Source organism: Choloepus didactylus, chromosome 10 (assembly GCF_015220235.1).
Source record: "Choloepus didactylus isolate mChoDid1 chromosome 10, mChoDid1.pri, whole genome shotgun sequence".
Taxonomy (NCBI): domain Eukaryota; kingdom Metazoa; phylum Chordata; class Mammalia; order Pilosa; family Megalonychidae; genus Choloepus; species Choloepus didactylus.
The window spans coordinates 14,400,151-14,414,122 of record NC_051316.1 but is presented as its reverse complement, the minus strand read 5'-3'; the positions used below and the strand labels follow the sequence as shown (position 1 = coordinate 14,414,122).

General features: G+C 35.9%; 1 long non-coding RNA gene across 2 annotated transcripts in view; it reads left to right on the top strand.

The window, feature by feature from the left end:
* Positions 1–13,972, top strand: part of LOC119505744 — a 310,630-nt gene that overhangs the window by 126,896 nt on the left and 169,762 nt on the right. Inside the window, exon 5 of one of the 2 annotated variants that reach the window (XR_005210811.1) lies at positions 4,618–4,683. The exons of the other annotated variant lie outside the window; for it this stretch is intronic. This is a non-coding gene — a long non-coding RNA (uncharacterized LOC119505744). Of the gene's footprint in view, positions 1–4,617; positions 4,684–13,972 lie in introns of those variants that run through there. 2 annotated transcript variants of the gene reach the window in all.

The window sequence follows — 13,972 nt, the reverse complement described above, 5'->3', positions numbered from 1 at the left end:
CTAAATATAGTTAAGATGGCAATTTTACCTAAACTGATTTACAGATTCAATGCAATACCAATTCAAATCCCAACAACTTACTTTAAAGAAATAGAAAAACCAATAACTAAATTTATTTGGAAGGGTACGGTGCCCCGAATAGCCAAAAATATCTTGAGAAAGAGGAATGAAGTGGGAGGTCTCACACTACCTGACTTTGAAGCATATTACAAAGCTACAGTGCTCAAAACAGCATGGTACTGGCATCAGGACAGATATACTGATCAATGGAATCGAATTGAGTGTTCAGAAGTAGACCCTCACATCTATGGACAACTGATCTTTGATAAGGCAGTGAAGCCAAAGCAACTGGGAAAGAGCAGCCTGTTCAATAAATGGTGTTTGGAGAACTGGATATCCATTTCCAAAAGAATGAAAGAGGATGTCCATCTCACACCTTATTCCAAAATTAACTCAAAGTGGATCAAAGACCTAAACATTAGCACCAAGACCATAAAACTCTTAGAAGAAAATGTAGGACAGTATCTTAGAGATCTTGTGAAAGGAGGTGGTTTCTTAGACCTCACACCCAAGGCACGAGCAACCAAAGAACAAATAGACAAATGGGATCTCCTCAAAATTAAACACTTTTGTACATCAAAGGACTTTGTCAGAAAAGTCAAAAGGCAACCTACACAATGGGAGATGATATTTGGAAACCACATATCAGATAAGGGTTTAATATCCCGAATATATAAAGGAATCCTGCATCTCAATACCAGAAAGACAAACAATCCAATTAAAAAATGGGCAAAAGACATGAACAGACATTTTTCTGAAGAGGAAATACAAATGGCTCAAAAGCATATGAAAAAATGCTCAACTTCACTGGCTATTAAGGAAATGCAAATCAAAACCACAATGAGATATCATCTCACACCTACCAGAATGGCCATTATCCAAAAAACAGAAAATGACAAGTGCTGGAGAGGATGTGGAGAAAGAGGCACACTTATTCATTGTTGGTGGGAATGTAGAATGGTGCAACCACTCTGGAAGACAGTGTGGAGGTTCCTCAGGAAGCTAAATATAGATTTGCCATATGACCCAGCTATTCCATTGCTGGGTATATACTCAGAGGAACTGAAACTTAAGACACAAACAGACATTTGTAGACCAATGTTTATTGCAGCATTATTCACAATTGCCAAGAGATGGAAACAGCCCAAATGTCCATCAAAGGACGAGTGGATAAACAAACTGTGGTATATACACATGATGGAATATTATGCAGCTGTAAGACAGAACAAAGACATGGATCATGTAATAATGTGGCTGAACCTTGAGGACATTATGTTGAGTGAAGTTAGCCAGAAACAAAAGGACAGATTCTGTATGGTCTCACTAATATGAACAGATATTAATGAACAAACTTTGGGAGTTAAAAGCTGACAAACAGGCGACCAGGAGATAGAAAGAGGGCAGAGATCAGCCATTTGATGCTGAAGGACTACAGAATGTTTAGGATTGATCGCATAGATCCAGAAATAGATAGCATAATGCTGTGTGATGGTAGCACGGTATTGTAAGTACACTGAACAAAGATGTCTGTGAGTAAAGCTGAAAGAGGTGGGATAGGAGAATGTATGACACCAGAGGTAACGATAGATGATAAAGACTGGGACTGTATAACGTGGCAAAAACTGGAGTGGCCAATGACTGTTACTAAATATACAAATATAAAAATGTTTTTGCATGTGGGAAAGCAAATGAATGTCAACCATGTAGAAATTTGAAAAAGGGATGGTATTCAGGAAAAAACATAATCAAAGCAAACTGGAGTCTATGGTCAACAGTAACATTGTAATATACCTCCATTAAATGTAACAAAGGCAATATGCCATTGCTAAATGTATATGAGAAAGGGATATAGGGGAGTAATATGGGATTCTTGGTAGTGGTGTTATTTGCTGTCCTTAGTAGTATATTATATTGTATGACATGTTATTTTTCTTTTTAACATTTTTTCTTATTGCTAAAAAAAAAAAAAAAAAAAAAAAACAATTTTTCCTGTAGTAATCAATATGTTCAAATGCTGATTGTAGTGATAAATGTACAACTTTATGATGATACCATGAACAACTGATTGTACACTGTGGATAAATGTATGGTATGTGAATATAAGTCTATAAAATTGTAGGAAAATATATATATAGGAGTAAAAGTGTTGGAGAAAACATGGTGAGAGCAATGATGCCTCACCAATATGGACTAACTACAATGTGTAAACTCAGAATTGAATCTTAGAACATAGCCTAACGTGGACACAATAATTGTAATAGTACCTAGATTGTAAGCTCTTACAGCAGTTAACTCTATCCCTGAATTGTAAGGCCTATCTCTAAACTTTGAGATGCTGATCCCCTAGCGTATGTTGTCACAAACATTGAGACTGGTGGTTTGATGTGCTGAGCCCTTGAGCATGGGACCTTGCCCTTATGAAGCTCATTACCACAAAGGAGAGTCTAAAGTTGTATGTAATGGTGCCTAAGAGTCTCCCCCTGAGTACCTCTTTGTTGCTCAGATGTGGCCCTCTCTCTCTCTAACTGAGCCATCTCGACAGGTGAACTCGCTGCCCTCCCCCCTACGTGGGACCCAACTCCCAGGGGTGTAAATCTCCCTGGCAACGCAGAGTATGACTCCCGGGGATGAATGTAGACCCGGCATCGTGGGACTGAGAGTATCTTCTTGACCAAAAGGGGGATGCAAAATGAGACAAAATGGTTTCAGTGGCTGAGAGATTCCAAATGCAGTCGAGAGGTCACTCTGGTGGACATTCTTATGCACTATATAGATAACACCTCTTAGGATTTAATGTATTGGAATAGCTAGAAGTAAATACCTGACACTACCAAACTCCAACCCAGCAGCCTGGACTCCTGAAGACAATTATATAATAATGTAGATTACAAGGGGTGACAGTGTGATTTTGAAGACCTTGTGGATCACACCCCCTTTATCTAGTGTATGGATGAGTGGAGGAATGGGGATAAAAACTAAAGGACAAATGGGGTGGGATGGGGGGATGATTTGGGTGTTTTTTTTTCACTTTTATTTTTTATTCTTGTTCTGGTTCTTTCTGATGTAAGGAAAATGTTCAGAGATAGATTGTGGTGATGAACGCATAACTATGTTATCATACTGTGGACAGTGGATTGCATATCATGGATGATTGTATGATGTGTGAATGTATTTCAATAAAACTGAATTTAAAAAAAAAAAAAATAAGCATTTCAGAAAGAGGGATTGATAAACTTGGTAAGAAGATATTTGCTTAGTAAAGAACCAGAGGTTTCTTATCTTACCTATGACATTTCTTATATATTTACATTCTTATTAACATTTACATTAACTCTGAAGTTAATCACATTAAATAATGTGTTGTCATAATGAATGGTGTTTGATGTTGAAATTAAATATTATTTTGGAGATTTAAAAATGAACAAGGATATTCTGTATTATCTTAGACCTACTGCAGGGGACCCTGCAGTTCTTGGGTCCTTGACTGACATGGCAAGAATGACTCGTCACACTGTTTTGGTCACAAAGGAAAGTGATTTAATAGCTGGTGGAGACAGGGACCCCACGTTCTCTCACAAACCTGCCACCCTGAAGGGTTGTGAGAGTTACGCATATATATGTTATTGGGATCAAAGAAATTTAGGGAAGAACAAGAGGATGACTGGGGAGGAACAAAGGAAAAAACAGGGAGATGACATTGATGGATTCTTCTGGAAATGAGAAAGATTAGGGAGCACAATCTAGCTCCATTTGGGTTAACAAAATTGCTTCATTGTGCCTAGAATGCAGACATTTGGTTTGCAAACCATTTGGTCATTTGGTCTAGAGGACATTTGGTCAAGACTTGGAAGTCTGTTTATTGTTCAGGATGATGGACCCTCCCTTTGTCAGAAAGATTGGCATGACTGGAAACAGTAAGATTTAACTTGGTCTTTATCAGTGCAGCAAGGAACTAAGACTATGGGACCATCTCTCATTAGGGTCAAGCTAAGAAGGATTTTTTTTTTACCTTTTTTTTTAAAGCGTTGTTTAAAAAGGAAAACAAAAAATCAAAACAAAGAACATACTACTGAGACTGTATGTGAGCTCCTGCCTCCCCCAAACCTAAAATATTTACTATCTGGCCCTTTATGGAAAAAGCTTCCAGAACCCTGCTTCACATGCTCAAGTGTTACCAATTATCTAGTGTTGGGGAAATAATTAAGAGCAAAATTTCTTGCCCACCCAGGAAACCTCTCCAGAAAGGTAGAAGAGAAAGCAATTTTATTATAGGTGTTAAATCAGACTGTGATATGTATCACAGGTAAAGAGATTGCAAAAACAGAAAGAAATCTCACTCTTTCATACAACCTAGCAGATACAACTCACTGCATACTTGTTCTTAAGAAACATGATAACTAGTCATCAAGATAAACCATAAAAATAGTCCTCAAGCAACAGGACTTGACAGCACCATTTGTCACACATAGTTCACCCTACAAGCCCTTGGTCATTGGAGTGGCCGTTTGTGTTTCCTTTGTCCAAAGGGAAACTAAACTTCCCATATCTTTACAACAGGAGATGAATTTTGCAACTTGGAGCCAGTCTTCCACTGAAGTCAGACTCCCAACTTCTCATGGAGACTGGAAGATAGGACTGCTATCTTCCTTGATTATTGTGTTTCAAAGATAGAGTTTCAAGTCCTATGAAACATATTCCCTGGTTGTAAAACTAGCAAGAGCCTTATTTAGCTTTTCAAGAAGATTTATATCCATCTCAAAGAGGAAGAGAAAGAATTTTTTATCACCAATTTACTAAATGCTTTAAGAAAAGCAAGGGTGGGGGGTGTCTTAATTTCCAAGACTGCCTTAGCAAAGTACCACACTGTGTGACTTAAAACAACAGGAACTTCTTATAAGGACACCAGACATATCGGAGTAAGGGCCCACTTCACTCCATCATGACCTCATTTTAACTTGCCTACTTCCAACTGCAATGAAGTTCCAAATAAGGTCATATTCTGAGATGCTGGGGATTAGGATTCACCAAATCTTTTGGGGGGATACAGTTCAATCCATAACTGGGGGAGAGTCTCTTCCCATTTTTGCATCAGGGAGAATTATTTTCTTATATTGATTTGTATTTACCCTTACACTAGTCAATTAGGTATGTGTTGGCAAAAGGAAGTAAGATTCTAGAGGGGCTCCCATGACCACTCCTCTTTTTTCTTCTTGTTTAGACTCCCACTGTTTCAGAAGTGTCCCCATTTTGAACCAAGGCACCCATATTTGACTCCAACTTGTAATCCAATAGCAAAAGAAGAGCTCTGCACTAGCTGACTTGCTTTAAACACCCCCACCACTACCATTTAAGCAGAATCCTCGCCTTCTGTTGTTACTCAAGATTGTCACGTTTCAGCTCCTGTAACAGAGAAGTTAGGATTTAAGGGATGATTATGATTACTAAGTCATTATACAGATGCTCCTTCTTTACTTTCTGGTATATTAGAGTAGACAGAGGGAAATACCTGAAATCTCTGAACTGTAATCCAGCTGCCTTGATCTCTGATGATGATTGTACAGCCTTTACCTTGTGTCCTCATGATGGTAAAAACTTTGTGACTAACCCTCACTTGTACCTATTTTATCCAGTTTTTTGACTTTAGAGTTTTATGATCACTAAAAACAGCCCCTAATGTTTATTAATGAAGGGACTTGAGTCAGCCCAGAACTAACCCACCCCTAGTTGGATCTAACCAAAATGGACCTGTCTAACATGCATAGTAGCTTAGACTTTAACCCATAAGTGACCTATACCTCATTATAATACTAAAAATCACACCCATCATCATATTTTTAAGGCTTTTGCTTTCTTACATATGTTCTATGACTAGGCATGTAATCAATCTCTGTATGCTCAACAATGAGATCACCTGTAATTACATCTTCTGGGTCCATTGGGCTCTTTATCCTAAAACCTGCCCATATTTTTTTTTAAATTTTTTTTCCATCTTTTTATTGAGATATATTCACATACCTTACAATCATCCAAAGTGTACAATCAGTTATTCACAGTACCATCATATAGTTGTACATTCATCACCAAATCAATATTTGAACATTTTCATTACTCCAAAAAATAAATAAATAAATAAATAAATAAGAATAAAAGTGAAAGTAAAAAAGAACACCCAAAACATCCCATCTCCAACATCCCCCACCATTACTCATTTAATTTTTGTCCCCATTTTTCTACTCATCTGTTCATATACTGGATAAAGGGAGTGTGAGCCAGGATACTGGATTGCAGTTCAACAGTTTCAGGTATTTCCTTCTAGCTATTCCAATTCACTAAAAACTAAAAAGGGATGTCTATTTAATGGTTATCTATATAACTCTCCAGAATGACCTCTTGACTCTATTTGAAATCTCTCAGCCTCTGAAACTTTATTTTGTTTCATTTCTCTCCCCTCTTTTGGACAAGAAGGCTTTCTCAGTCCCATGATGACAGGACCAGGCTGCCCATTTTTGATACTGTAAAATAATCAGAATTACTGCAGTTCAGGAAGACATATTTTTGGCCAATAGGCCATCTGATCTCCTGCTTTGTGCCTAGCAATAAACAGTCTCTCTTTTTGAAACCCCAGTGTCGCAGGAATTAGTTATTTGAACACATCTGGCAGAGAATCCAGCATGTTTGTCCAGTATCACTCCTATCTTAACAGGGCAAAAATAGACCCTTGTATAGGGCAGGGGTGGGGGAGATAGTTTCTGTTAAGAAACAGTGTTAATGTCAGAAGTCTAACATTTACCATTTCACAAATAAAATACCTGAGGCCTCCTCAAGGTCAGAGAAGTGGCCTGTGGAGAAGTCCCACCTCCCAGCCTACAGACCCCAGGCATCCTCTTTCCCATGTGTCAGGCCACCTTGGGAACTCCAATAGCTGTCATGGAGGAATAAAGTCCCTTCATTTACCAGTCATCTTTCAGGATAGGTCAATCAATTGCTTGTTGGGTGCAAAACATTTTTCCAATACAATTCTGTGTCCCTGCAAAGTACAAAAAATAAATGAAGAAAGCCCCCATGTGTGTCTCCCCTACACTATGGACCAATAATCAATGGACAAAAATGCACTGGGCAATTAAGTAGATGATTTCATTCAGGCTATTGCAATCAATGAGAAATTAAATAAACTAGTTAATTAAATGAATGATATTAAAATTTCATTATTCCCATAAATGATGAAGCTATCAGTTTGTTTTTTAGTAAAAAATAAATAATATTACAAACATTCAGAATGGAATCTTCATAACTACACTATCAGTTTATGCAAGAGATTGAAAATGAAATCTTTTCTAAACAATAAAATAAAACATTTTCATGATTTTCTGACTCCAAGCATGAGCCCACCTTTTAACCTGGAACCTATGTATTAGGAAGTTTAAATGTCAAAAGAGTAATATTAAAATGGACATTTTCCCTAACACAGTGTAGGAGTATATCTGTGTGTCAGATTCTACCACATTTTAGTAAAGGCATAATATAGTGCAGACTGAGTAAAACTGCAACTTTGACAGATTTGTAGATATAATATTTTTAAGAGCTACCTGGCAAAGTTCTCCATCAATAATATAACTGATTCCAAGGATCTGAGGTTCTTAACTAGTTGATTAGTTAGTTATTAGTTCATTAGGGAAATTACACTGAGAAGGAAAATTGCCCACTAAAAGAAGTAATATCACAACATACATTAAATATAAAGTTGCAGGTAAAACAAAAGCTGAAAGGGCTTCATTTAATGTACAAATGAAATACTCATACAATAAGAATTACATTTACCAAAGTCAGTTTTCATTTTTTATGTACACATATTCCAAATTGCTAATTTGTAGAGGAAATTGTTAAAAGAATGAGTCATCTTCTGAACATCGTATCAGTTTTGGACATAAAAGGGAACAATTGTTTTATTTTTATTTATTTATTTATTTATTTATTTATTTATTTATTTATAGAAAAAAAGTACCATCTCCTTATTTTTCATTCCTAACTAGATTCTTGCCATAATGAGGCTCTGTAGAATCTTGCTTAACGAAATCAATGTTATCTACTCTTTTATAATAAAAAGGTTCTGAACATTCAAATACATGTTTTTGAATTTTCCCAAGTTGCTGGAATCCCTGCAAAGCTGATCCCAGAAAGAAAAATGACATCAATAATACTGCTTGCTGATTTTGTAATAATCTGCTTAAAATATTGATGATCACCACAGGTAGATTAATTTTATGTCAACTTATATTATTGTCTTTGTTAATTTCAAACCAAGGCAGGTATGTATGTATTCTATTAAGCATACATTACATAAAATTCACAAATTTTAGGCATAAAGCACAGTAGTGTATATTTATTTACATATAGGTAGCTAGATCTGATTTACATATAGGTAGCAACTACCATCCAGATCCAAATATAGAACATCTGTTTCATCCCAGAAGCTTCCTCCTGTCTCTTCCCAGAGTTAACTACAATGTCAACTTCTATCAGCAAAGTGCAAATTGGGTTTTGAGAAGAAAATTTAAAAACAGATTCATATGCATTCAATATTCATTTATATTGGAGCTTCTTTATAATGTTTATGTTAGAATAAGTCCCATATTCATGGGTTTCTCTTGATGGTGAATAATGCATTTTTAAACTATAGTAAATCTTGATCTGTTTAATAATATACCCCATTAAAATGTCATTTATACTTCACATACATTTCTGGCACAAAGATATCTCTGTATAAAACATTAAGGTACCTTCTTTCCCATTATATTTGTAGATTAGGATAATGAAATCAGAGTAAATCGAATACAGGCCTGGGGTCTTCCATTGGTTTATCTGCCAAGGGCATTGAGACCAGACAAACATTGAAAATCCTTTCTGATTTGCTATGACACTTTATGAACATAAAGATGAACTGTGAAGTTGGCAGAACAAATACATCTCAGTGCACTTTAGAGTCTATGGCCAACGGTCTGCAAATAATTTTAGGCCCCTTTTCTAAACCTGAGAATGTGTACTTTTTAAATGTGTACATTTGTATCTCTTGTTAATTAAGATATTTGGTTGGGATATAAAATTACATTGGTTAGAAGTACACTAAAATGGAAAAAATCATCCAAGGTATCAGTTGGAAATGGTACTTTTTTGGTATTGTAGAATTCCTAAAAGTAACAAACACTTAGATTAAAAAAAAACAACAAGAAATCCAACAGTAAATTATCATTTAAGAAAGTTGATGCTACCCTGCTCCTCCCTTTGACTGAAAATGATGGGTATGCTTGTCCACGCCAAAGCTGATGTATGTCAAGGACCTCAATGAGGACAAAATCCAGTGCTGGTCACCAGCAGGCTGCCTAGGGCAACAGCAGGGTAGCATCATCTTAGAGGAGAGGAAATCAACTGCTTTGTTATTTCAAGTACAAAATCATGGTTTTTATTTTGAGGTTTAGCATTTCTCACAATAATTGCAGTTTTCTTACATTCTTCCATCTTAAATACTAGTCAGTTGGCTTAAGCTAGGACTCGCATGAAATATCCTTCCAACCTTGATGTAATTTTTTCCGTATCATTTATATTGTTATCCTTCATTCCACTGGTTTTCCATTAAAATTTTACCTCTGCTACATTCTCATTATTAGTGCCTTGACATTTTACAAGGACCCTCCCCTTGTCTTTGTGATATTAGAATGTAGTTACATAGTTACATTGTTACTATATAAAGAGCATCAGAGGATTTACTTATTGGACAAATCATCAACCTTTAACATATATTTACCTGTAAGCACAATAGAGATATATAAATATAGCCCTATGAATCTGTAAGTATACTCTCAATGTGTTAAAAGATTAGGAATCAAAAATGTTTCCAAGTACCCTACTGATAGCTTTACCTGAATAAATGAGTAAAAAGAGTTCTCCTTTGATTAATTCCAGGAGATGTGATTTTCATTTTTGTTCTTTGTGGCGTAGAGCCCCACTGTCTGCATGGTTTAAAATTTAAAAGAACCACCTTTTGTTGGATTCATTGATTCCTGAGCAAAGCCATAGAGCAGATAATTCTTCCATCAAAACCAACTACCTCAGATCCAAGATGGTAAAAATGATTTCCAAGTAGAAATATGATTTTTATTAACGTGATTAAAATATATGGAGCTCTTTGAGTGAAATAAGACAGACACAAAAGGACATGATGTATGATCTCACTGATTTGAAACAATTAGAATAAGCAAACACATGGAGTCAGAATCTAGAATATAGTTTACCAAGGGATAGGGCAAGGATAAGGAATGGAAAATTAAAGCTTAAGTTGTACAGAGTTCCCATTTGAATGAAGGAAAATGTTTTAGTAATGGATGGTGATGATGGTAGGATGACATTGCAAACCAAGTAATTAATAGCACTGAAATATATTTCTGAATATGACTAAAAGGGGAAATATTTAGATTATATATATGGTAACAATAAAATATTTTTTAAAAATCCAGGAACTACACTAAACAAATGGGGAACCCTAACTTAAACCATGAGCTTTAATTAATAGTACAGTTATTAAAATGTGGTATTATCAATTAATACAAATATTCCCCACCAACGCAAGGTGTTGGTGGTGGGATGGTATATGGAAACCCAAATATTTGGATGCCATATATCTGATAAGGTTTAATATCCACAATATACAGAGAACTCCTACAACTCAACAACAAAAAGACAAGCAACCCAATTTAAAAATGGGCCAAGGCCTTTCTCTCTCTAAGCCCAACTCAGCAAATAAATTCATTAACCTCCTTCCCAACCAGGGACATGACTCCCAGGAATCAGGCTGGCCCTGGAAATGAGGGATTGGAAATGTCTACTTGACCAAAAAGGAAAGAAAAGAAAGGCAATAAGCTAAGGTCACAGTGGCTGAGAGATCCCAAAGAGAGTCTAGAGGCTATCCTGGAGGTTTCTCTTATGCAGTCTCCAACTGGACATCCCAAATGGCCACAGTATGCCATGCCCTTACCAAAAGTAGTCCCCAAATACCTAGGTCCCTACCTGAGATTCTATAAAAAATTCACTCGCTAAGTTTTATCTTTCAGAAGCTTAAATCCACCAGAGTGTTCCTGTGCCCAACAAGTCCTAAAAGCCAGAGGCAATAGCCTCTTTGAGAACAGCAATCAGACGCAGCCCCCTTCTCCATAGTGTCGACACCCCCTTTCAGTATGAACAAGTTAGGGTGGTCACAGCCTAGACATCTATGAAGATGGAGAAGAGATTAAGTGAGAGGAAGGGGTAGCAACAAGATAAGAGTCTAAAAAGGTCTATGAATACTAAACTTTATATAAATATATATACATTTAGATGTAGGGGTGTTGGAATAGCTGGAAGGAGGTAAAGGACATGGTGGAACTGTAACCTATGGCATCCTTTGGAATTTGCTCTTTAGCTGCTTATTGAATTGTGCTTTGAAGGTCTTCACCTTTCTGTATATGCCTTATATTGCTTAATAAGGAAAGAACTGGAACTGTGGAACTGTGACCCATGCAGTTTTAGAGTTTACATATATAACTGCTCATTGAGCTGTACATCAAAAGTTGACTCCTTTCTGTGTGTGTATGTTGTATTTTACAATAATGGAAATGGCCAAAACTGTGGAACTGTGACCCATGATATTCTCTGAAATTTGCTCTCTGACTACCTGTTGAATCATACCTTGACAGTTATCACTGTTATGTATGTATTTTAAAGTTCACAATAAAAAATGCATTAAATATATATAGGTATATATATATGTGTATATATACATATATACACTCCATACTGCTCCTATCTTTGTCTTATCATTCTGGAAACAAACTCCCATCTCTTCTCTTTCTGTAGGAATGGAAGATAACCCAAACATTTCAGTCAATGCCCAGTGCATGCCTTTTGTCAGGATCATTTTTATGCAAATGATCATTGAGAATTTGTGATATTCTTCAGCTAGTGGCAAAAACTAAAGCAAGTGTGCTACTCATGGTAAATGGCTATGAATTCCATGAGGACAGAATCTCTCTCTTGCACATACATAAACAGAACATTTTAGATTCATCAAAAGCCACTTCAGATACATTCTAAAGTGTATCCAGTAAGGAGGTAATTCATAAATTTCCATTTTGACTGAGTAGAAAGCTTTCCATAATAACATCACAAGGGATGTTTTTGTGCAGTCCTGTCAAAGCCATGTCACTGTACTTTCAGTTTATATATTCTTGGCAAGATCACATGCACTGTTATGTTATATACCAGCTTTCTAAAAGAACATCTATCAAAATCAGGTACAATCTGAAAGAGATGCACAAAAGAACTCATATGAGCAGAAAAAATCTCACAGTGGCTTTCATACTTCCCAAGCAAAAAAGAAAAGGTAATTGTCCTTGAAAACTACATTTGTATAGCTGCTTGAGAACCCAAATAAAATGAGAAATTATTTTTCAACTGATCTTTTCTAAGCTAATAGAACAGGATTATTTATTTAACTTGCTTAATTTTACTTTAAAAATCACCATCATTTGAATTTGTGGAAATGAAATTCATTCACATTATCCATTGTATTTAACGTAAACTACTTAGTTGTGAGTTTTAAAATTGTGTCTGTTTTATGCAGTTGAATATCCAGGAGTTTCATTTTCTCACTTCTTGTTAATGTACCTCTAAAGAATTCATTTACCAAGTACACAGTGAATAAACAATGCATTATGTCTAGACAATGGGTTGATTAATTTTTTTCCTTACATAATCAAACAATTGTGCAAGGTAAAACAGAACTCTATGTCAATACAACTTTTTTATTATTTCTAGATTGTAATAACCTAAGAAGAAACACAGTCAGAACTTAAATGCTGCCAAATTTGTAGCAATACAGCAATCTTTTTTTTTTTTATGGACTCCTTAAATAGCAATAATAAGCTTTGTTTTAGATGAGGTGGATTTTTTGCAATTTAGCTAAAAATAAGCTATTTGCTTTGGAATATATTTAGCCTATGTAATTTTGGCCTGTTCTTCTTTCTTTCTCATCTTAACTTGTATTACTATTAGTTTGTAAGAACAATACTCATTTTCTATGGCATGTAGTCTTCTTCCATTCCCATCTTCTAAATGGTGGGAAGAAAAAACATCACGTGATTGAGACGAAGAGCAGTGACCTAAGAGCTTTGTCCTTGGGCATTGCCTTGGCTTTTTCTCCATTGTGATTTCAATCAATTGTAAATAGAAATTAATCATCTTAGTATATTTTGTAAGATTAACCCATCCTCACATTTTTTGAATAAAAGCAGCTGATTATGAAGTATATTCTTTCAATTCATTGCTAATATTTTTATTTTGGGGTTTTTGCACAGACAGTCATAACTGAGTTTAGTCTGGGTTGTAGTTTCCTAGGCTGTTCAAAGCAGATACTATGAAATAGTTTGGCTTAAACAATGGGGATTTATTGGCTTACAAGCTTACAGTTTTGAGGCTGTGAAAATGTCCAAACAAGTCATCATCAGAGCAATGCTTTCCTTCTGAAGACTGGCTACTGGGGATCCTTGGCTCCTCTATCATATGGCAAGGCACATGGTGGAGTCTGTTGGCCTCTTCCTTCTCTTTCAGGTTTCATTGATTTCAGTTTCTTGCTTCCATGGCTCGCTTTCTCTCTCTCCCTCTCTCTTTCTCTGTATTCATTCTGTTTATAAAGGACTTCAGTAAGAGAATTAAGACACATCCTGACCCTAAGCTGGGCCACACCTTAACTGAAGTAGCCTCATCCAAAGGTCCTACTTATGATGGGTTCACACCCAAAGGAATGGATTAGATTAAGAACATATTTTTCTGGGATACATACAACTTCAAACCACCACAATCTGTAATTTTATTTTTAACTTAATAG